The sequence below is a fragment of the Euprymna scolopes genome, chromosome 38 (genome assembly GCF_053919585.1).
Source record: "Euprymna scolopes isolate OS-2025 chromosome 38, ASM5391958v1, whole genome shotgun sequence".
In the NCBI taxonomy this organism is placed as follows: Eukaryota; Metazoa; Mollusca; class Cephalopoda; order Sepiida; family Sepiolidae; genus Euprymna; species Euprymna scolopes.
The window spans coordinates 66,227,660-66,251,550 of NC_136519.1; the positions used below are offsets into that span (position 1 = coordinate 66,227,660).

Sequence of the window (23,891 nt, forward strand, 5' to 3'; positions counted from 1 at the left end):
TCCTATTACGATTCCTTGACTAATTTGTGCTAGCATTAGTTACTTTATATTTTATATCTATGTACTTATACCCACTATTTTTAAGTGCTGTATTAGAAATAGCTTTGCAATCATTGAAAGTTACTTCATCAGATGAATTGTTACTTATTCTACTTTTAATAGATAATGGTATATGTTTCATAATAGATGGTAGATGGTTAGACTGTGGGAGCATATAAATAGGGTTAGCGTTATCCTTCATATAGTGTTTATAAGTATTTAAATCAAGATCTAAAGTAATGTCAAGGAAGTTAACCTGTTTTAAGTTAGCATTAACTTCTACTTTTAGGCCAAAATCTTTCATGTGCCTATGGATTTTCTCCTAACCTGATCACATTTAATACTAGTAGCGTTCCTCACTTGGCCTGAAGACGTAATCCCCCAACGCGGGTGATTACAGAAACGTGTATGCACATATGTATCCATCAATGTTTGTATAAATAAATTTCATATACCTGCTCTGTTTACTCATCGAGCACTTTTTGGTAGACACATGTGTTTTCATTGGGTGCACTTCTGGGAAATTAAACTCTACTGGCTAAATATATATATATATATATATATATATATATATATATATATATATATATATATATATATATATATACAGTTGTGCGCAAAAATATTCGACCCCTGTCTAAATTTTCTTGTTTCGTTGAATCTATGCTTCAAAAATCTTCATAACGCCTTTTAACGGCTAATTATGAATAAATTGTATATTTTCCAACAATAAATGAGGAAAAGTAATTCGAGATTAATAATATATATCAATTTATTTACAAAAAATATAAATATGGATGTTGCAAAAATATTCGACACCTTTAAAAAAGCGTCATTAAGTTTATTATTTTAGTCTGACCTTGTATTATTTCCTATAAATAATATTTATGATTCTACTGAATCTAAAATCAGTTCAAATTGAACTTCAATGCCATATTGAATGATTGAATAATTGTTTCAAGTAAAAAAAAAATATTTTTCAACGTCAACAAATCTGCAACTATGACAAAGAACAAAGAGTACTCTGAAGACATTAAAAAGAAAGTAATCGATGCCTACCAGTCTGGAGAAGGTTATAAAAAAAATTCCAAACTTTTTTCTATACCACGGTCGACTATTATGTCCATTATCAAAAAATGGAAAGTAAAAGGGATTGTATCAAGTCTTCCAAGATCAGGTCGTCCAAGAAAAATTACGACACGTTGGGCTAGGAAAATTGTTAGACAAGTTTTAACGGACTCTAAATCTAACCTAAAGGACGTGCAAGACGATTTGAAGAAGGCTGGCTGAGATGTACACTTGTCAACTATTCGTAGGGCATTACATCGTGCCGGATTGCATGGACGTATTGCCAGAAGGAAGCCCTTACTTTCCAAATCTCATAACAAGGCTGGATTAAATTTTGCAAAAAAGTTCATAGAAATGCCTATTGATTACTGGAATAATATAATTTGGTCAGACGAAACGAAAGTGGAACTATTTGGACGCAACCAGCAACGCTATGTTTGGCGAAAAGAAAATACTGCTTATAATGTGAAGAATACCGTTCCAACCGTTAAGCATGGAGGTGGATCAATCATGGTGGTGGGCTGTTTCAGTATAAATGGAACTGGAAGATTAACCATAATCGATGGAAGAATGGATTCAGTAAAATATCAGTCCATACTGAAAGAAAACGTGTTCCGTCTGCGACCAGTTGTGGCATGGATGGAGGTATACCTTTCAACAGGACAACGATCCTAAACACACTTCAAAGAGCACTAAGGCATCGTTAAAGAATAATAAGGTGAAAGTTCTAGAATGGCCTTCCTAGTTTCCAGACCTAAATCCGATTGAGCACTTATGGTATGATTTAAAAATTGCGGTACATAAAAGAAAACCATCTAATTTGATTGAATTAAAACAGTACTGTCAAGAAGAGTGGCTTACAATTCCAGTGGACAGATGTAGAAGTCTCGTTAGATGTTATAGGAAACGTTTACTTGCGGTAATCTAGGTCAAAGGAGCTTCAACCAAGTATTAATGAAAAAGGGTCGAATATTTTTGCAACATCCATATTTTTATTTTTGTAAATAAATTTATTTATATTATCAAGCACTAATTACTTTTTATTATTTTATTTTTGAAAACTATACAGTTTATTCGAACTTAGTCGTTAAAGAAGGTTTTAAAGATTATTGAAGTATCCATTCAAAGAAATAAGACAATTTTGGTAGGGGTCGAATACTTTTGCGCACAACTGTATATATATATATATATATATATATATATATATATATATATATATATATATATATATATATATCATTCTATGTATATATAGTGTATCACTAAAGTGAGTACACCTATCACATTTTTGCAAATATTTAAGTATATCGTTTTTATGGGGCAACACTGACAAAATGACAGTTCGACACGATGAAAAGTAGAGTGTGCAACTTATATAACAGTGTTAATTTATTTTCCCCTCAAAATAAATAAAAATGCTACTATAAAAACTCAACTCCCTCAGACTAAAGTGAGTACACCTCTTAGAAACTACACAGGTTAATGTTCAAATTCAGTACTGCTTGCCATTTTCATGTGACTCACTAGTGTTCTCAGACCCCTGGTTACATAGGGAATTGATTTGTTTAATTTTTTTTTGCACTTCTCACACTCTCATACACGCCACTTTCAGTTTCAACATGGCACCACATTGCAAAAACTCTCTAAGGATCTTTAAAAAGCTTATTATTTCGTTACATAAAGATGGCCAAGTTTCTCTCTTTCTCTCTCTCTCTCTCTCTCTCTCTATCTATCTATCTATATATACATATATATGTATGTATGTATATGATTTTTCAGAATGTGTATGTATGTGTGTGTGCGCCTAGCTGTTATATTTTTCAGAATATATGTACGTATGCGTGTGTGTGCGCCTAGTGGTTATATTTGCTCTCTCCGAATTTGTTCATTCTATATTTCTGCCTATTTTCTTTATTTCTCTTTCTCTTGAATTTCTTTCTCTTCAAGTGAGTCTGTCACCCTCAGTACCTTTTCTATTATGTCATCTCAGTATCTCTCACCGCATCTTTTCTCATATAATTATTTACATACGGCTCTTTTAGCTCCGTTTTTCTTAGTCGCACTTAATTGAAATTTACGCTTATTACGTTATCTAATGTGCACATCGCTTTATTTTACGTCAATCATAGTTCACAGACAAAACGTATAAAAGTAGACACCCAGATATCCATTTAGCAAGAATTAGAATTACATACTACATTATTTTTCGACGCCGCCGGGTAAGACGACCACATCAAAGCTTGCGCGAAATAAGTTACCCAGTTCGACCATAAACTTACAAGTCCGCCGAACATCTTGATAATGGCTTCCTGACTGTGCTATGAGCGAGGTTATTAATCTTGGTATCGATCAAGCAGCAGATTAAATAGTTTAGGGGTTTATAGTCGAGTAAGGAGAAAGGTAACAACCTCACGGCCATGAACATTATTGAGCAAGCACTCCTGGGGTTTGTTTGACTGGTGTGCAGGAGTACAGTTCTGCTTAATAAATGACCTTTATATAAAGCTTAAAAAATTATGTTCATATGTCGATATCAAAATCGTATAGAAGTGCGCATGCCGAAATGCCAGATGTTTACGCTTACAGACAACAAGATAGATTTTAACAAGCTAAGCATTAGTGAAATCTCTCCTAGTGTCTCAGACATAGGAGTATTTAGTAAGATGCTTTTAGATATCATCTTACTTCTAATAACTCTGGGGCGAGTCATAATATTGTCTGTGACAACAGAATATTCTTTTTATTCATTTGACTCTCAGGTATATATATATATATATATATATATATATATATATATATATATATATATATATTCGACACAGACATACCTAATCAACCGAGAACCACGAGGTCTATTGAAAAAAGTATTAGATATTAAAGAATATATACTCAAGTGTCAACTCAATGCAAAGAATATGTTGTTGTCACAGCCCTAACCATAATATATTGCACTTATTCGACGAATTTCTTAGTTGGTTTGAAACATTGCCGCAAAGCAAGAACCGTAAATTTACAATGTTTGACATAAAATACTCTTACACATAAATTGTTGCAAGACACTCTGAAACCAGCGATAGTTTGTTTAAAAAATAGTTTAAAAATAGGTATGATAGAAGAACATTTATTAAGTACAGTAAGAATTATAACTTAAGAGGAAAAGAAGGGAACTTATGCGTACTCTGCACAAGTTTGTGTGGGGGGGGGGTAAGACTTTATTGTCTGAAGGAACTTTATGGAAAGGTAGCGAGTATATGAGATGGTGTCTATGCAGATGATTCGTTATTAGTCGTAAACTCTGGAGACAGAATTTCTTTTTATTACACAATTTTTGTAAGAAATATAGACCTACAACGATCAATAAGGTTCTTCTTTGATAGTATCCTCAATTTAGATAAAAGTTCATATGAAACAAATAATCGTCATATGTTATGCATTTTTCTTTTCTTTTTGCTGACGAATACGCTGAAAAGAAATTGCCATGGGTTAAATGAAAGAAGAAAATCTGTATAATGTACCGATTTTTTTTTTATTTTGGAAAAATGATTTATAAAATGAATAAAATATTGGAGTATAAAATATAGTAATATTGGTTATATATATATATATATATATATATATATATATATATATATATATATATATATATATATATATATATATATATATAATTTAAAGGCGATTAGAACAATAGTCTAAAGAGCAGAGTGTATTTTAATGTAATAGTAGAATTACTAGTTTAATTAAAAGTACAATATTATACATATATACACAAATACATACATGCATATATATGAAAAAATACACACATATATACATATATATATATATATATATATACATAAAATGTTAAACCTTGGCGTTCTTTAATCAAAAGTATGCTAACGGATATAAAATATTACACAAGCGTTCCGTTTGAAAATTTATCATTTCATAAGCTGAAAAGCTATAGCAAGCATCTATATGAGTACTTTGACCATAGTTCCTGATTTCAAAAGGCGAAAAATTAAAAGGTAAATATTTGTATGTATGTTTTTATGTATATATATATATGCATATCTGTAAGTCTTATATTTATCTATGTTTTTATGTATATATATGCATATCTGTAAGTCTTCTCCTGTCAGTACACAGCCTCTGCATCATCAAGACCTCTGCTGTGCCTCCTCGTGGTCACACACGGTAACTGGTTGTCATGCGACTCCAGGCTGAATCAGTAGAGGATCTCGGAACAGTAGGGAGTCCCAGAGGGACTGTGCTACGGCCCACCGACGTGTGGACATGCCCTGACACATTATCAATCCCTATCCCAGCCATGGGTCAAATGGCCTCACTGCCTTGTGAGAGCCATGGAAATGGATAAGGCTAGGGGAGCAACCCCGACAGAGGCGGTTGGATGGCATACTTGCCTCCCTCCGGCAGGTCCTGCACTCTTGTTCGTCCCCAGCCGTCTCGACTATGTCTTGCCGTTGGAATTTGGCGGGCCAGGACGAGAGAGTGAGGCCGATTCAGCGCAAGTCCCCCTCACTATAATCCAAATCCAGCGCGTCAGGGTGTCAAACATTGCGTCAACACCAAGCCCTGTGGCGATGGGCGAGCGGCAAAGCAGCAGGTGTGGAAATCAGTGGGAGCTGTAGCTGCAAACCTGCACACAGGCGGCCCAGAAACTGGTCGTACTCCACTCGACCGAAGCAGCGAGGGGGTGCAGGCAACTGACTGGCCGACCGAGCAGTCCTTTTCAGGATCACTCTGCTCGCCTCCATGGCATGAGGACGGGGCGATAAAAGGAGCCCTAAACATAGCTGCTTCACCATCATACCGTTGCTGGCGGGGTTTCCCTCACAGCGGTCGAGACATGAGAAAGAAAGGGTTGGTGATTACCTTAGCATCATGGAATGTCCGTACTTTGCTCGACAACACCAGAGCTGACCGACCCGAGAGAAGAACTGCTCTTGTAGCAAGGGAGCTTGCCCGTTATAAGGTAGACATCGCAGCCCTTAGTGAGACTCGCCTCTCAGACAAGGGTCAACTGACAGAGTCAGGTGGCGGCTACACCTTTTTTTGGAGTGGACGCAGTAGCGAGGAGCGCAGAGAGGCTGGCGTGGGCTTCGCCATCAAGACTGAGCACGTGAGGAAGCTAGTTAGCATCCCGGACGGCATCAATGGCCGGCTGATGAAGATGCAACTCCCGCTCAACAAGGCAAGATCCGCCACACTGATCAGCGCCTACGCACCAACCATGACTAACCCTAAAGATACCAATGACCAGTTCTATGAAGATCTGGAAAGCCTCATCTCCGCTGCTCCGCAGAGAGAGAAGCTCATCGTCCTCGGCGACTTCAATGCCCGCGTTGGCATGGATCATTCCACTTGGGACCGGGTCCTTGGCCACCATGGAGTGGGCAAGTGCAATAGCAACGGCCTACGGCTACTCAGCCTTTGCGCTGCACACAACCTTTCCATCACCAACACCATGTTCCGCCTACCCACCCGTAGCAAGACGTCGTGGATGAACCCACGCTCCCACCACTGGCATCTGATTGACTACGTCATCATCAGGGCAAGGGACAGGAGAGACCAAGGCTGTGTGTGGTGCCGACTGTTGGACAGACCACCGCCTGATCATATCCAAAATGTGCCTCTACATCCAACCCAAGAGGCGGCCTCAGGGCCAGAAAGTCACAAAGCGCCTTGACCTGGAAAAACTTAAAAGTCCTGATGTCATCCATGAGCTACAGGAAGCAATCAACGACAAGCTATCTGTCCCCCTCACCATCTCGGACACTATCGAAGATCAGTGGGCACACCTCAGAGACTCCACCTACTCCATCGCTCTCGAAATCATTGGACCCAAGGAAAAGAAGCACCAGGACTGGTTTGATGAAAATGACTCTGAGATTCAGCCCTTCCTGGAGGAGAAACGCCAACTTCTCCGTGCACATCAGAGTGACCCCAAGTGTTTTGCAAAGAAAGCTGCCTTCATCAACATCCGCAGCAAGGTGCAGGCCAGACTCCGCTCCATGCAAGATGCCTGACTCAGCGCCAAAGCAGATGAGATCCAGGAGCATGCCGATAGCCAGGATATGAGGAAGTTTTACGATGCGCTGAGGGCTGTCTACGGTCCCCAGTCCTCTAGCTCCTCCCCCTGCTTAGCTCCGATGGAACAACTGTCTTTAATGACAAAAAGCAGATCCTTGATAGATGGGCGGAGCACTTTAACAGTGTGCTAAACCGACCATCTTCCATCAACGATGAAGCCATCGATCGACTACGCCAGGAGCCTATCAACAAGGAGCTCGACATCCCACCTTCGTCAGAGGAAGTAAGCAAAGCCATCAATCAACTTTCCTCTGAGATGGCCCCCGGCCCCGACTCAATTCCAGCAGAAGTATACAAAGCTGGTGGACCTACACTGTTTTTAAGACTAACAGAACTCTTCCAATCCATGTGGGAGAGTGAAGAATTACCGCAAGATTTTCGTGATGCTACTATCGTTCACATTTACAAACGCAAGGGAAATCATCAGTCATGTGACAACCACCGCGGGATATCCCTTCTTTCTATCGCCGGGAAAATCCTGGCCCGCGTCCTTCTCAACCGCCTGCTGGTGCACCTTGAAGATGGTCTTCTTCCCGAGAGCCAGTGTGGCTTTCGAGCGGGCCGCGCGACGACTGATATGATCTTTGCTGCACGCCAACTGCAGGAGAAGTGTGTCGAGCAGCACCGGGGCCTCTACACCACGTTCGTCGACCTGACCAAGGCCTTCGACACTGTTTGCCGAAATGGCCTCTGGCGGATCATGAAAAAATTTGGTTTTCCAGACAGGTTCATCGCCATTGTCAGGCAGTTCCATGAGGGCATGACCGCTCGTGTCCTGGATGACGGCGACCCCTCAGAACCCTTCCCTGTGACTAACGGGGTCAAGCAGGGCTGTGTCTTAGCCCCGACGCTCTTCAGCATGGTTTTCTCTGCCATGCTTCAGGACGCTTTCAAAGACAGTCACTCTGGCATTGTCATCAAGTTGATGTGACGGGGAATTGTTTAACATCAGGCGAATGCAGGCAGTCACGAAAGTGAGAGAAACCACCATCAGAGACCTTCTCTTTGCCGATGACTGTGCCCTTAATGCCCCAAATGAGATAGAGATGCAACGTCAAATGGACGGATTTTCCATTAGTTGTGACAACTTTGGTCTCACCATCAGTACAAAGAAGACAGAATTTATGTACCAACCCGCCCCAGGAGATGCTTACCATGAACCCGGAATCACTGTCAAAGGACAGAAGATCCATGGTGGAGCAATTCACCTACCTTGGCAGCACCCTCTCCCGCACCGCCAACATTGACATTGAGGCTAACCATAGGATCTCCACAGCGAGCAGTGCATTTGGAAGACTTAGAGACAATGTGTGGAAGAGGAGAGGCATTGCACTCGTAACCAAACTGAAAGTATACCGAGCGGTCGTCCTGACAACCCTACTCTACGCCTGCGAAACTTGGACGCCATATAAAAGACATGAAAAACAGTTGAATGGCTTCCACCTCAGATGCCTCCGTAATCTTCTCAACATCCGCTGGCAAAACAGAATTCCTGACACAGAAGTCTTGAAGCGCGCGGGGCTCCATATCATCACCACCATAATCCGCAAAACCCAGCTCCGGTGGGCAGGCCATGTCTATCGCATGCACGACAGCCGAATCCCCAAACAACTTTTGCTATGGGGAACTCAGCCAGGGAAAGCGGAATGCAGGGGGCCAAAAGAAACGATATAAAGACTGTCTGAGAACGTCCCTAAAAGACTTTGACATCAGCCCCCAGTCTTGGGAGAGTCGCGCTGCTAAACGTTCGGCCTGGCGTTGCGTCATCAGCCTAGGAGCCGACAGGGCAGAGAATCAACGCATGACACACGACCAGCAGAAGCGCAAGAGGAGGAAGGAGAGAGCTGCCGGTTCACAGCCTGCCGATACCGCCTTCACGTGTCCAGAGTGTGGAAGAGTCTGCCGAGCACGGATTGGCCTCATCAGCCATCTCAGGACCCACAAACCCCTGACGCCGAATTGATTGATACCTTGGTCATCGTCGATTTCGACGGACGAGCAAGAAGAATATGCATATCTATGTATATGTATATATGTGTGTATTTTTCATATATATGCATGTATGTATTTGTTTATATATGTATAATATTGTACTTAAACCAAATTTATATTTAGAATTTTACTCTGTTTTATTTCTATCTTTAACCCATATTAATGTCTTATCAAGTTTAAATCCATACATTTATTTTAATTTTTTCCAGATACATCTGCCTTACTTTTAATGCTAGGTTTATTCATGGTGTCTTTTACATATAATAAAAACCCTTCGAATATTTGCTGATGAGGAAACTTTGTTTGTTAAAAACACTATATGTAAAAATTATTGTCCGTAACTTGATGTCTACCACAATAAAAACACTGTTTTCCGAAACGATCGTACAAATTATTGATTCTGTTGTTGTTCCTTCTCATGAAACGGATTTTTATTTAATTATAATTTGATTTTTAAATTATCAATCACATTACTAAATATGAAATTAGCTCTAGGATATTTACCTATCGAGCTTATTATATATCTAAATTACTACGAGCGCTTTTTCTTCCCCTGTATTTTCATTAAACTAGTAATTTTACTATTACATTAAAATACACTCTGCTCTCTAGACTATTGTTCTAATCTCCTTTAAATTATTAGCTCCCTATAACAGGTCGAGTTTATATACGTAATTATAGATATGTTTCATAAGAAGGACTTGCAATTATCAACCAAATGTATCCCCATACCTTCTAAAGACACCTTTATGACCAGCTTAATTACAAATATAAATATATTTATAAGGAACTTGAGATGGAAAGCCTACCATTTTCATAATCACCAAAATGATACCACAGAACCAATATATCACCAACCTTGAGAAATGGAAGAAACCAACTTCAGACAGGACAATGAACAGAGAAAAGCAGCCAAATACTACAGACTAAAAACATACAAAAACCCTAAAAGAACAAAGACACTGAGAAATTTGAAAATGATTTGATCAACGTGATTAAAAATATTAAATTTAAGAAAAAAAAAATATGTCATTCCAACCCTTAAAAAAATAAATAAATTTTCAAAATCTATTTCTAAAAGCCACCAAAATAAACTGATAGTACCGGCAGATAAAACTAGGAATTTTTACACAATGGAATATATACAGTATTAAAATCTAATATATAAGGAACTTAATAAAAATTACAAAACAACAAATAAATCAGCACTAAATAGAAAAATAATGACGCAAATAACATTTTAACTAAACTTAAAATAGATAAATACACGGAAATAACGGTACCAGGTACCCCGAGATTTACTTTAAAAGACCACAAACACAGCTTTAATATTAACCCTACTATTAAACTCATTTGCCCCTCAAAATCAGATATAGGACTAGTTAGTATAAACATGTTAGATAGAATTATCCCCCAAATTAAATCTATAATAAAATACCCACTATTGCAATCTTCCAACCAAGTAATCGACTGGTTTTCTAACATTCAAAATAAGAATAACGTTAAATTTCTTGCTTTTGATATTGAATCATATTACCAATCTATATCACCTATCCTAATACATATATCTCTATTAATGGCACGGAAATAAACTAATATAACTCAAGACGAAATTAAAGTAATACTTGTAGCTAGAGAGTCTTTAATAACCTTTGATAATAAGTATTGGACCAGGAAAAATACCCCTAACCACTTCAACATTTTAATGGCCTCTACAGATTCGGTTCAGGTCACCGATCTAGTTGGCCTTTTCCTTTTAAATGAAATTCATTGTATACTCCACAAACAGTTCAAACTTGAAGGAGGACTATACAGAGATGATGCACTTTTCGTAACTAACTCTACAAATAATAATTACGAAAAAGCAATTAAAGCTCTACATAAATTATTTAAAAATTATGAACTTAGTATAAAAATAGACCCTAATAAAAAAATTGTTAATTTCTTAGACATAACCTTAAATCTTGAGAATTCTACCTTTGAACCCTATCATAAACCTAACCAATCTCTACTATATGTCCACAATGAATCAAACCACCCTAAATCAATATTAAAGTCAATAGTTCCCAATATCGCTTTAAGAATTTCTAGACTGTCTTCTACAAAATCCATAGTTAGCAAAAGTGAAAAATATTAAAACGAAGCCCTTAAAAACTCAGGATACAATTCGCAAATTAAATTCATGAATAAAAATGATAGAAACATAAACTGCATTGAAAATAATTAATTTAATTATAATTTGATTTTTAAATTATCAATCACATTACTAAAATATATATATATATATATATATATATATATATATATATATATATATATATATACTAACATGTGGGCCCGGTGTTGCCCGGTGTTGCCCGGTGTTGCCCGGTGTTTGGAGGTGTGTGTTGAGCAAAAAAAAACATGTGCTAGTAGGAATGCATACTGCGAAAAAGGAAAAGAACGGGGAAAACCCTGACTTCTTTGCTGTTACAACCGCCGTATAACCGAAAGTGACGTAGGTAAAAATTAAGGCTAGGCAATTGAAAAGAGGTGATGACTTTCGAAAATATCGGCAAAATAGCGACCCCTCCCTGTAGAAAAAGCCCAGTTGAGGATGAAAAAATTAATGTTTTTAGCCAATTCTCCGGTATTTGTCGTCTTAATGGGTCGGGCTTCAAAACGTTACTAATCTTGTTAAAATCCGTCGCCTCTGTCTCATTTTTTGCTATGCAAAATATGTTCTATTGTGGTAGAAATATGTTCTATTTTTATAAGTCCATTATTCTGATATATATATATATATATATATATATATATATATATATAATGTATTTATACAAACATTGATACCTACATATGTATATGTGCATACATGTTTCTGTAATCAGCCACGTTGGGGGATTACGTCTTCTCGCCAAGACTTATCGTCGAGGGCTGATATTTCAAACAAAACATTTTCTTATTTCGTTTACAAACTTAGAATGTAAGATGAGTTGGGGTTATGAATGAGGAGAGGCTAAGTAATAACCCTCTTCTTTTTTACTTTCCTTTTTTATATTCCTTTTTGAAGTTTATTCATCCCATCTTTTGGTTTTTACGGTATAAGGTACTTGAGAATTTAGTATTTTTGTCTTGCGGTCAATAATTAAAAACATTCCTCATGGCTACTGAGTGTTGACCGGTGTATTTCAATTCACACACACACACACACACAAACATACACACACGCACACACTCTAGAAGCAAACATACGCATATACCTATATAAGGAGTGGATATACACCGCTCACACTATATTACTCACAGTCGCAAACGCACTGAAAACAGACAATATCAATAAAGATACACAAGGATAAATTTAAAATAAATTAAATAAATAAATAAAATAAAATAAAAAAATAAATTAAATAAAAATAAATAAACAAATAAATAAAAATAAACAAAAACCCCGAGAGTTATCAACCTCCTCATGCATACACATATATAAATACACGTATAGACACCCGCACTTTGATACACCCGTGTATATATACACACATATACACATATATAGATACATAATACTCACATACAGTTATAACATGTTTATATTTATACTCACATACGCAGGTATATCAGTTCACGCACCCTCAAACACAGACATCCATGCACACACCCGCATATTATATACTATGACTGTTATTATGCCAAAACTAATAATATTATACCCACTAAGAATCTTAATAATAATACTTTTTAAATATTAATAATATTAATAGCACTAACAATAGCGATAATAATAACAATAATAAGACTGTCGATTGGGAACATTAAACACCTGTGGACCCCAACGGGATACACGTCTCAATAATATACACACACATACACACACCCACATATATATATATATATATATATATATATATATATATATATATATACACACACACATACTAGCACACACACAATATATACACACACACAGTCAGACTACCCGCAGGCGCAGACATATATCCCCATCAATACGTATCCCCAAACTCCCACAAATATATACGAGACACATACACATATAGATATCAATTACAAGCATAACGCGGACAACGCTCCAAAGGAAGACTAGATACGTTTGCGTAAAATAATTTCAAATATTTATTATAATATTATTTAATACTTTCGTCTGCGTCTACTACATTTAAGGGATAAAAAAAAACACATAAACTTTATTTCTTTTTAGCTGTTAAGTTGGCCGCATCAGCTATGGCAAGGACGTGAGTTCGTAGATGATTCAGGTCTCAGGTTCAAACTGTGCAACTTGCGGAATAGTATCTCCACAGCGATGATTCTCTAAAAAAACAGAAACAAATAAAAAGAACGTTAATTTATTTAAAAATGCATGTGTGATAATTAGAAAAAGACAAACGATTAATGACCGGATGGAAAATAAATTCGGATCAATGAATCTCTTTAGAAAAAGTGAAGACGTTCGTTGATCCGAACAAAACGAGTCATGTTGATTGCTAAGTATTATTGCATCTCATTTTTAATTTATTTTTCATTTCTGTGTTTCAAGCACTTTTTCTTTAACGATCAATAATTTTATGATATTTTTTTACCTAGGCATCGTCACTTATCAAGGCCAAGAGGTCACTCGAGGATAAGGGTTAAAGAGTGTACAGTAGAAATTGGAAAATATAGTAACCGTTTGTAATGGAGGGTCGGTAAATTTGTTAACTTATATGGAACGCCTCATGAAAAACTTGTTTACGTTAGACTTGAAGACAACCATATTGTAGTCAGCTAATATATCGTGCATTTTATCCACAGTATACACACGAACGCACATATACATATGAATTGTCAACTCGTGCAATGATGATTGCGAAAGCTTAAAACATTGTGTCTTTAAGTATAGAAATATTATGTATGCTTCTAATTATAAAGCTTTTTTAAAGAATATTTAAAGTAAAGCACGGTTGATGAAATAAAAACTAGAATACAGTCAACTAGCATTTATGTAACGTTCACGACTTCTGCTCGTATGGACACTCTAGATTGTCTATTGTATGCGCCTGAATTTAGCATTTAGAAGTTGTTAGCTCCCTTCATTTCCGTGCAATTCTTTTATGTTTCGGAGTTTAAGGCTTAGCAAATAGTCAAAGGTGGTTTCCTAGCTGGATTCTAATCTTGAATTTGACTGGTAAGAATTGTTCCCTTCTACACTAATAATCCCGAAAGCATGATACACACTGGTTTCTGTAGCTATAAAAATTATCATTTTTTATAATCATGAATCTATATATTTATATATACTCTCTCACACACACCCACTATATATATATATATATATATATATATATATATATATATATATATATAGATATTTATATATATATATATATATACAAACTAAACAGATAAAACGGTAATAAAAAATAAAACGCACACACGCGTATATATATATATATATATATATATATATATATATATATATATATATATATATATATATATATTTCGGACTAAATGTATGTTTATCCATTCTATATATATAAGAGTTTACTTCTATTTTTTAATACTTTTTTTTCGCTCTAAATTTTCGATATCAGTTTCTAGTTAGTGCAAATGAGGCATATATTTATGTACATTTAGTTTTATGCTAAAGGAGTGCGAATAAATGAAAATCCATTGTGGAAATTCATATGCATTTTATACTTATGCAACTGTCACAACGGATATTCAACGTAAGTTAACAAATAGTCTTCAACCTGAGAATTTAAAGATACTTTGAGGCATGATATAAAGTAGACTGTAAAGATTCAAATGTATCAAGTTGGGTCTTTAGATATTAGACATCCTTATTCAAGATCCATTATTCTGTTCTTAAAATACTTAAGCTTACGCTTTACTTTTTAAAATTAAATCCATGTAGTAGTGTTTGAACGAAATTGACATAATTATTCTGACCATGAATTTTTAGTATCATTAATCACTAGTTTTCACATAAGCCATCACCAAAGATGGGAAGTATCTCCGGTGTTCTATTGAGTCTTAGTTATTATTATTATTATTATTATTATTATTATTATTATTATTATTATTATTATTATTATTATTACTATTACTATTATTATTATTATTATTATTATTAATATTATTATTATTATTATTATTATTAATATTATTATTATTATTATTAGTAGTAGTAGTAGTAGTATTAGTATTATTATTATTATTATTCTTTTTTTTTATCTTTGTAATAGAAGTTATGATTGCAGAAATGTATTCTGTTGTGGGAATTAATTTTAGCCCGCCTTGAATGAGTATTCTTCTATTATTCTTCAGCTTTTTCTCCCGCTTTCTTCCTCTCTCTCTTGTTCTCTCTCTCTCTATCTCTCTCTCTATATATATATATATATACATATATATATATATATATATATATATATATATATATATATGAAGAGGACTTATCATAAAATTTATGCAACTTTATCATAAATGGCACACATACGATGATATTTTTGTTCGCGGATAAAAAAAGGTTATTCTATGTAAAAAGTCTCCGAAATGGATTAGATCCGCCCCAAAACATCCCAATTAGTAAATAATACATTACGACCCTTTACACTTTACTTGTTTCGCTATAGCAAATGGAATGAGTCTATTGAATAATTAGGCTATAAAAGTTACCCGATCGACCCCTGTACTTGCTATTATATAGTGCGCGCATCCCCACGGCATCGCGTTAAACACAGAATTTGTTATTAATGTTATTCTTTTTGTTTGTATCATCTTTGTCTATTTTGCATGGGTCAATGTCTTGCCCGGCATTATGTGTGTACGCATGAAGGTAGAATAACACATAAGATATATACACTAAACAGACACGTGTTCATATATGTAGTCTCTCCATCCTTTTCTTTTTTCTCTCTCCTCTTTTTTTCTGCATAAAAACAAACACAAGTGTATGTCGCCTTTAGTGGTTTAAATATTAATTATCTCTAAGAGAAAAAAGATTACTTAATTCGACATTAAACAATCACAAACAGGTTGATTCGCCGCAATGCATATTAAAATATAAATATTTAAAAATCTTATAAATATAAAGACTGAAAGTAACATTTTATTATTACGTACTCGTAATTTATAGCGGAAATATAATGTTTATCATAATAGCACATCTATGTGATGGTATTCATTATTTTTCTTCAATAAACTTGTTTTTTATAATATTTCTTTTAAATTGCTGAAGTATGGATGTTAGACAAAAGGGTTTCAATGAAGGGCATTTAAGTCGGATATTTAACTTGTTAGTTGAATATATTCATTATAATTGTTAAAGGAAATGAGTTTTGGTTTGGAACATTCAATTTTATAATCCAAATATTTCTGTATTCTACAACAGACTGTACGTAATTTTAAAAAGATTCAGTAATTTTTCTTCGATACATGTGTATTCGTTTTGCAGATAGCACATGGTATCATCAACAAATATATCTAACTGTATGGTATATATGTGCAGATATGAGCATTTTAATGGTCGCAGTAAAATAGTTCTAAATCTATACATTTGCCAAGCAGAATTTTAGCATTAAACTCCATGTGCACTATTGATCGATTGATAAACGATAAAAACATATTTAGAGAACAGTGCGATGAGACTAATGGGTGGATAATTCTGCGTGCCAATTTTTTTCATTAAAAAATTCTTTAATAGTGGTAAACAGATGCAATTTTCTATAGATTAGATAAGCAAAATCCAGCAAGGCAAAATTGATGTATGTGACTTCAATTTCATGTACGATTTTCAATCCCTAGCAAGACCGGTCATTATTGATAATTAACGGGTATTTAAGCTAGTATGTATCGTAGAATAAATCATATTTACCTTCGTCACAGCAGGCAGATTTTATCATTTTATTGGGTAATAACATAAATATCAACCAGCTATTTTCCCCGATATTAATTGTTCATGTGTGTCTGATCCTTTTGTGTTATCAACCTAATAAATGATAGGCTTATTACTTATTCAAGCGTGAATCACCAACTGACGTGTCCTGGGGGATTTGTGGGGCGAGTTGTCTAACATTTGGAAATGCAAACCACACAAGACATTTGGGGAAACATAACTTTTTGCCTATTTTTTGGAATGCCATTTTTATTTCTATGATCGCGATGAGAATTTTTCTTTTAAACATTATGTCATCGCCAAAGAAAGTCAGAGGCATGTGCCGCTGCCGCTGCCATCGTCAACAACAGACACAACAAACGCCATCTGAATCACTAAACTGCCCCTTTCATGTTAGTGAGTTACCCTTGGGTTATTTGATATAATCATGACGAGAAATGTTTGAAAGCAATTGAGAAGATAATCTTAAGCAAATACTTGTGACGATTACACAGCTGGCGTTACGCATTTAATTCTCTATTTTTATCAGAATGTTTTGAAATGGAGAATTGTAATGTATATTATTTGGATTACTCGGTTAAAATTGTTATTTTAGATTTGATTCTTACAACTTTTCAATCGATATAACCTTCGATTATTTATATGTGTGGTTTTTGCAAATTTGGAATATTTATGTAAAAGTTTGGAATCTGTACGGAATTTCTAACAGAACACTCTACTTAATCCAGAGAGGTAGATTATTCATGTTTCATTAGTCCTGCTCTGGTAGAAATTTTATTTATTCAAATGTGTTTGCTTAATATTTCCTACTCTGTTCGCAGGTATGTATAGCGTAACAGATATAAGTGGTAAATATAACCAATTCTTAGATACACTCTTTTATGAGGTTGAAGGTTCAGTCATCAGTCCTAACGATACTAAGAATACAACTAAGAATTATTTAAGAAATCCAGAAATGGTTGACAGAACCAGAGAAAGTGGCCACTGTGGGTTAGTTATAAAGCGTTCTATTCGAAATTCTGTACAGTGAGCCGAGTCTGACATAAATGTTAGTGTGTTAAACAAGAAGCACCAGAAGAAGGTTGGGTGCTAAATTGGATCGACAGGATGTGGGAATAACATCTTAGATGAAAAAGTAGACAAAATTATTAAAATTGTCAATCTTCATCTAAAAATTTTAAAACATCAGAAGGATTTACAATTCATATTATTCTAGTAATCTAGAATATTATTCTGATTTTAATTGTTATTTTGCCTGGGTTTTGGTTGATATAGCATCTGGTTAATACATGCACGTATTCTTTGTATCAAACTACATACAAAGATTCGTACTGAATTCATTATTTACTCGAGGGTAAGAACCTCGTGATGAACTTAATATTATGGTTATGCTTCTTAGGTAAGAATAAATCCCAGGACATATCAAATGCAGAACATATTGCAGAATTGGTGGACAGCTAAACGTATGGGTTTATGTGGGTGTTGAAATAAAATAAAAGGATGCCATCTATTTATGCAAATAATGAAGTGAATGCGTTTCATCCTCTTCTGTAATTGATAAACTGGTTTTATTACTAAACACATCTGTACGTAATTGAGTTTAAGGGATTATTATTTTAGCGGGCCTGTTCTACAAATGAGCCGAAATCCTAATTCTTATGAATCCGATTTAACATTTTAGCATTTTTTCCCAAATTCCTTATTAAAAGAATATACTCGCAAAAAATCTCAGGCGAAATCTGTTAAATATAATGGCAGTAAGAGTCCTATGGAACCGTTATGACATGAATGTATACACTTTAAATTACATCGTTTCCTTCTAATCGGTTATCACTTATTAAGAGTAACATCCACTCGAGGTTAATGGTAGATTGATATCGCATAAACAGGTATGAATATGTTATCGTTAAAAATAGCAATCTCTCGGACATTTCGATTAATTAGGAAAAAAAAACACCGGCGCTTATATTATAAATAAATGTCAATTTTTTTAAGGGAGTCAGGAAAAAATCTTGGTGTTCACATTATACCTTACCTACGTATGCGAGAACGTTCATTTTGTTGTTTCATTTTATAAAGACCAAACTTGCCGTGTGAAAAGATCTGTGTTGTCATGTTTCCAGGATTAACGGGGTCGCTTACCAGCTTAAGTATTGCAAGTTCACATCCACTACTCGGCTACTTTTTCTTTTAATAACCTTTTCCATCTCTTTTTAAAATTTTCAACTCCCTTACGTATATCTACCACGCGGCAGTTTTTTCTTTTAATTTATCTATCTATATCTAATACCCTATGAATTCGTGTTCCTTTTGTGTGTATTGATATTCATATTAAAAACCCTCTTTTTTATATATTATTATTTATATATTGGTTGTGGAATTGCAGTTACTAGCAAAATATCTAGCTAATTTGCATATTCTTTTAAACATTCATTAAATATATTCCTTATTAGTTTTTTTTTTCGGTTTTCTCATGGGATAATCATTTTAGTTAACTATTACGTGTAATTATATTCATACAGATATTCTACATGATTTATACTTGCATAATATTTGCGTAAAAAGTTACAGCAAACACAAAATTGTTTCCATATATCTTTATGTATTTATCTATATATCTTTAAAAGTCAACGTGTCTGCGTGGAGGTGTGTGTGTGTCTGTCTGAGTACATTTCCCTACGCAATAACTCTGTCAATTTTTTGTCTACAGACTCGAAATTTGATATACTGGGTACTAAGATTTGGGAAAATCTATGTGATCGGTTTTCGGTCAGAAATTTGACTGTTAAGGGTTCAAAGATCAACGATTTGACCTTTGAAAACTATACCAAACTCCTCCGACAATTTTGGATCTAAACATTTGAAATTTTAATGTAGATTCCTTTGACATGGATCTAACTTTATAACTTGATTTGAGCCCAAAACAATAAAGGTTAAGGGGTCAGAATAGGGGTGAAAGTTAAAAAAAAATGGACCGTTTTTTTTTTTTTTGTTTTTTTGCTCAGCCTACACCTCCAAACACCCGAGCAACGCCGGCCACCCATGCAATATATCTATAAAAGTGAACGTGTCCACGTGTCTGTGTGATTGTCTGTCTGTGTGTATGTGTACATTTCCCTACGCAATAACTGTAAATTTTTAGTCTACAGACTCGAAATTTGATATACAGGGTACTGAGATTGGGAAAAATTGATGTGATCGGTTTTCGGCCAGAAATTTCGCTGTAACTGTGTCCAAAGTTCAACGATTTGACGTTTGAGAACTTTACCAAACTCCTCCGACAATTTTGGGTCTAAACACTTGAAATTTTAGATATAGGTTTCTTGGCTATGGATCTAACTTAATAGCTTGATTGGAGCCCAAAACAATAAAGGTTAAGGGCCATAATAGGCGTCAAATTTAAAACAAAATTGACCTGCGGTCTCTACCAAATTACTCAGACAATTTCCCGTCTAAACATTTGAAATTTGACATAAAAGGTATTCGGGGATAAGGAAAGCTTTTTAATCGGTTTGGGTCGAAAATCTGAGCTACCAATATATAAATATATGTATGTATGTTTGCATGTCTGCCTAAAACTTTCGACAGAGGCGACGGATTTTACCAAGATCAGTATTGTTTTAAAGTCCGACAATTCAGAAGACAAATATCGAAAACTTGTTTAAAACATTAATATCTTCACCTTCAACTGAGAAGTTTTCTACAGGGGGACCTTTTCTTCGCCGATATTTTTGAAAGTCTTCGTTTTCTTTCGATTGTCTAGCCTTAATTAAAAAAAAAACAAGCTTACTTCCGGTTTGGCGGTGGTCGTAACAGCATAGACGTCAGGTTTTTCCCCGTTCTTTTCCTCCTTCGCGGTACGGGTTAGAGCCCGCATTCCTACTACCACTTTTTTTTTTTTTTTTTTTTTGCTCAACAGACACATCCAAACACCCGGGCAAAGCCGGGCTGAAATACTAGTAACATGATAAAATAGCACCCAATTCCCGATTTTTTTATTTAATGGTATTTTACAAAAAGTGAACACCGGACACTTCACTGTTTTTCCATTATATACATTTCATTTGTTTGTGTGTTGGTGTGTTGGTGTGTTGATGTGTTTGTGTGTCTGTGTGTTAGTGCGTCTGTATGTTTGTGTGTTTGTGTATTGGTGTGTTTGTATGCCCGCTAAAAAATTGTCATCTGCATCGAACAGGTATGAATCTGGAAAGAAAGAGCAACTTCTAGGACACATAATTTCCAAAAAATAGAAAAAAAAAACGTCAATTGTTTCATGTGGAAATGTTGATTTTTCATGGGGGTCCTGTAAAAATCTTGCATCCTACGCTTTTTATTAATGGTGCATGTGCGAACGGTCATTGCTTTGATTCAGTTACACATGATAACATCTGTTTATTCTCGTCCAATCGATAACGTGTTCGCTTACGAACTTAAGTTTTTCAATTTCGCTCCCTCCATGCAGCATTTTTCTCTTTAAATAACACGATAAGATGGCACTCAAGTCCCGATTTTGTTATTTACCCGTAGTTTATGACTGGAAAATGCCCCCTTTCCCGCTAATCTAAGTCCAATATTGTGTGCCTTAGTGTGTTTGTGTTTTAGATTGCTTGTGTCTAAGTATCTCCGCTAAAACCTTTTATTTTCTTCATCAGACCGACATGAATCGCGCACCCTTAATAAGAGCGATCACCCGGACACAGAATTTCGAAAATTAGAAAAAAATCCCGAATTATTTTATGGAGAAATGTTGTTTTGCTTGAAGGGGGTCAGCTCAACAGTTTGGTTTCGACGAAGTTTGTAAACCACGCATTAGCGAATAGTCCATTCGTTGGTTCATTTTAAAAACCTTAATATTCAACGTGATAACATCTATGACGTATTGGCCCTATTGCTTACGAAATTCATTTATGCACATTTACGTCGACCAGTGGGCATTTCTGTTTATTTTAATAACACGATAAGATGACAGGCAAGTCTCGTTGTTTTCAATTTACTATTAAAATATTAAAACGTAATTTACAATCAAGTAACGCCGGGTACTCCCTGCTTTAAAAAGTTTTGAATAATTAAATAGCATGATCCAACGAATTTGTTTATATTTTACTCATATCTGAGACAATGAGTTAATTTTTTGTTTCAGAATAAATAGAAATGTTCAACAGATCGAAAATACTTGGAAAGGCTAGTTATTTATTGAAATATTGTTTGCTGTTTGACATTATGTGGATATAAGTCATTTTTTGTCCTCGATCACTTCAGGAAAGATCCTTGTAAACTTTCTCAATTTTTAATAATCAGTGGCAAACAAAGTTGCTAAAAAGTTACCATTGGCTACAATTTTATATCTTGGATATTTTGGAATGGGGAAACCGAGTTAGATAGAGTAAATGGATGGAGGGAAATAATGATAGAAAGAATGAAAATAATCTCTTGCTGGATAAGTCGGTTAGAGATTTACTCCTATCCCATGGGGCTTCTGATGAAGTCGTTCCAACTTCAGATTTTCTTTACTTAATCGATGAAATGTTACAAGCATTCCGATTCACCGTGAACCGAGAATTAATAGTAACGTTAAGTTATTTTATACTCTGAAACTCCAAATCGATGCTTATGTAAAGGACATCACCGAAGGCTTAGTTGCCATGTTGGAACACCAATATCTACAGAATAGCATAGTTTTTAATAGCAATATTAGTTGAAATACTAAAACGTGAGGAAATAATTATGCATGTTACAGGTGTTATGAGAATGATATATGAATGAGGCAAAACACCAATTTTGGATGAAAGTGAGAGTCAAGATTAATTGAAGAAAAAGGTCAGGAGAAACATATTAATATAGAAACTAGTATTTAAAAAAATACATAGAGATTAATCTGGCAGTTTTTGAACTACATTTTCTTTAGGATGTCGGTACGCTTCCCTTTTCTGAATCGCCTCTGCCCTCTCCAAAATCGGATATTCATTTTGATCTGCATATTTTTTTAAAAATACGAGGCCATTCATAATTAACAATAAAAACAAAAAAAATGTCATAATCGAGAGTTTTCTGTGTGTCGGACCTCATTGATTTTCAACTGAAAAAAAGAAAACGCAAGAAGCAGTTAATAGAGTATGAGGCAACGCCTACCGAAGAGGTACGCACCTTACTGGAAAGAGGCAGACAAGGCGTGAGAGAGCGAGCGAGAGAGCGAGAGAGAGAGTGAGAGAGAGAGGGGGAGCGAGAAAGAGGTAGTGGGCAGGAGGTAAATGATAAAGGAATATAATATATTTTATATTATTCGACTTACTTTTTTGTTATTAGTTATTATGACTACGTTTCCGATGATATAACATCCTCCTTTCTTCAAACCCATCTTTTTGAATTTGAGAATATTTCTGTCAATCCCGAGCAACTATACTGATTTTCAAATTGAACACATTGATCAATATACGGGATCGATAATATGTCATTCTTTCCAGTGTTGATCGATTATTATGTTTTATCGCCTTTAGTAACCTCCAGACAATTGCTACTTAGTAAGAAAAAAAATGCAAACCTGCATCATTATTCGTTTCCCCACGATTGCATAATCGCTATATATTTATATGCTCTATTTGTAAATGGTACACGTATGTGGCGTTGAACATCGCCTTAGCTTCATTTTTCTCTCGCATTATTCTAGTCTTTCATCTACTATCTCTCTCTGCTTTCTGTCCTGATATAGCAGCAATTGCATTATAGTCTACTGTTTCAATTTAGCCTCCTGGTCCTTTTCCCTATCTCTTATTTTCTATTTTCATTTCTTCTTTCTCTGTCCTAATAATAGTGTTTTTCTCTCATTATT

The 23,891-nt window shown here is 35.2% G+C and overlaps 1 long non-coding RNA gene across 1 annotated transcript in view; it reads right to left on the bottom strand.

Moving 5' to 3' along the window:
- Window positions 1-13,297: 13,297 nt before the first annotated feature.
- Window positions 13,298-23,891, bottom strand: part of LOC145263014 (uncharacterized) — a 568,413-nt gene continuing 557,819 nt past the window's right edge. The window contains exon 3 of the long non-coding RNA XR_013864454.1: window positions 13,298-13,500. This is a non-coding gene — a long non-coding RNA (uncharacterized LOC145263014). The remainder of the gene's footprint in view (window positions 13,501-23,891) is intronic.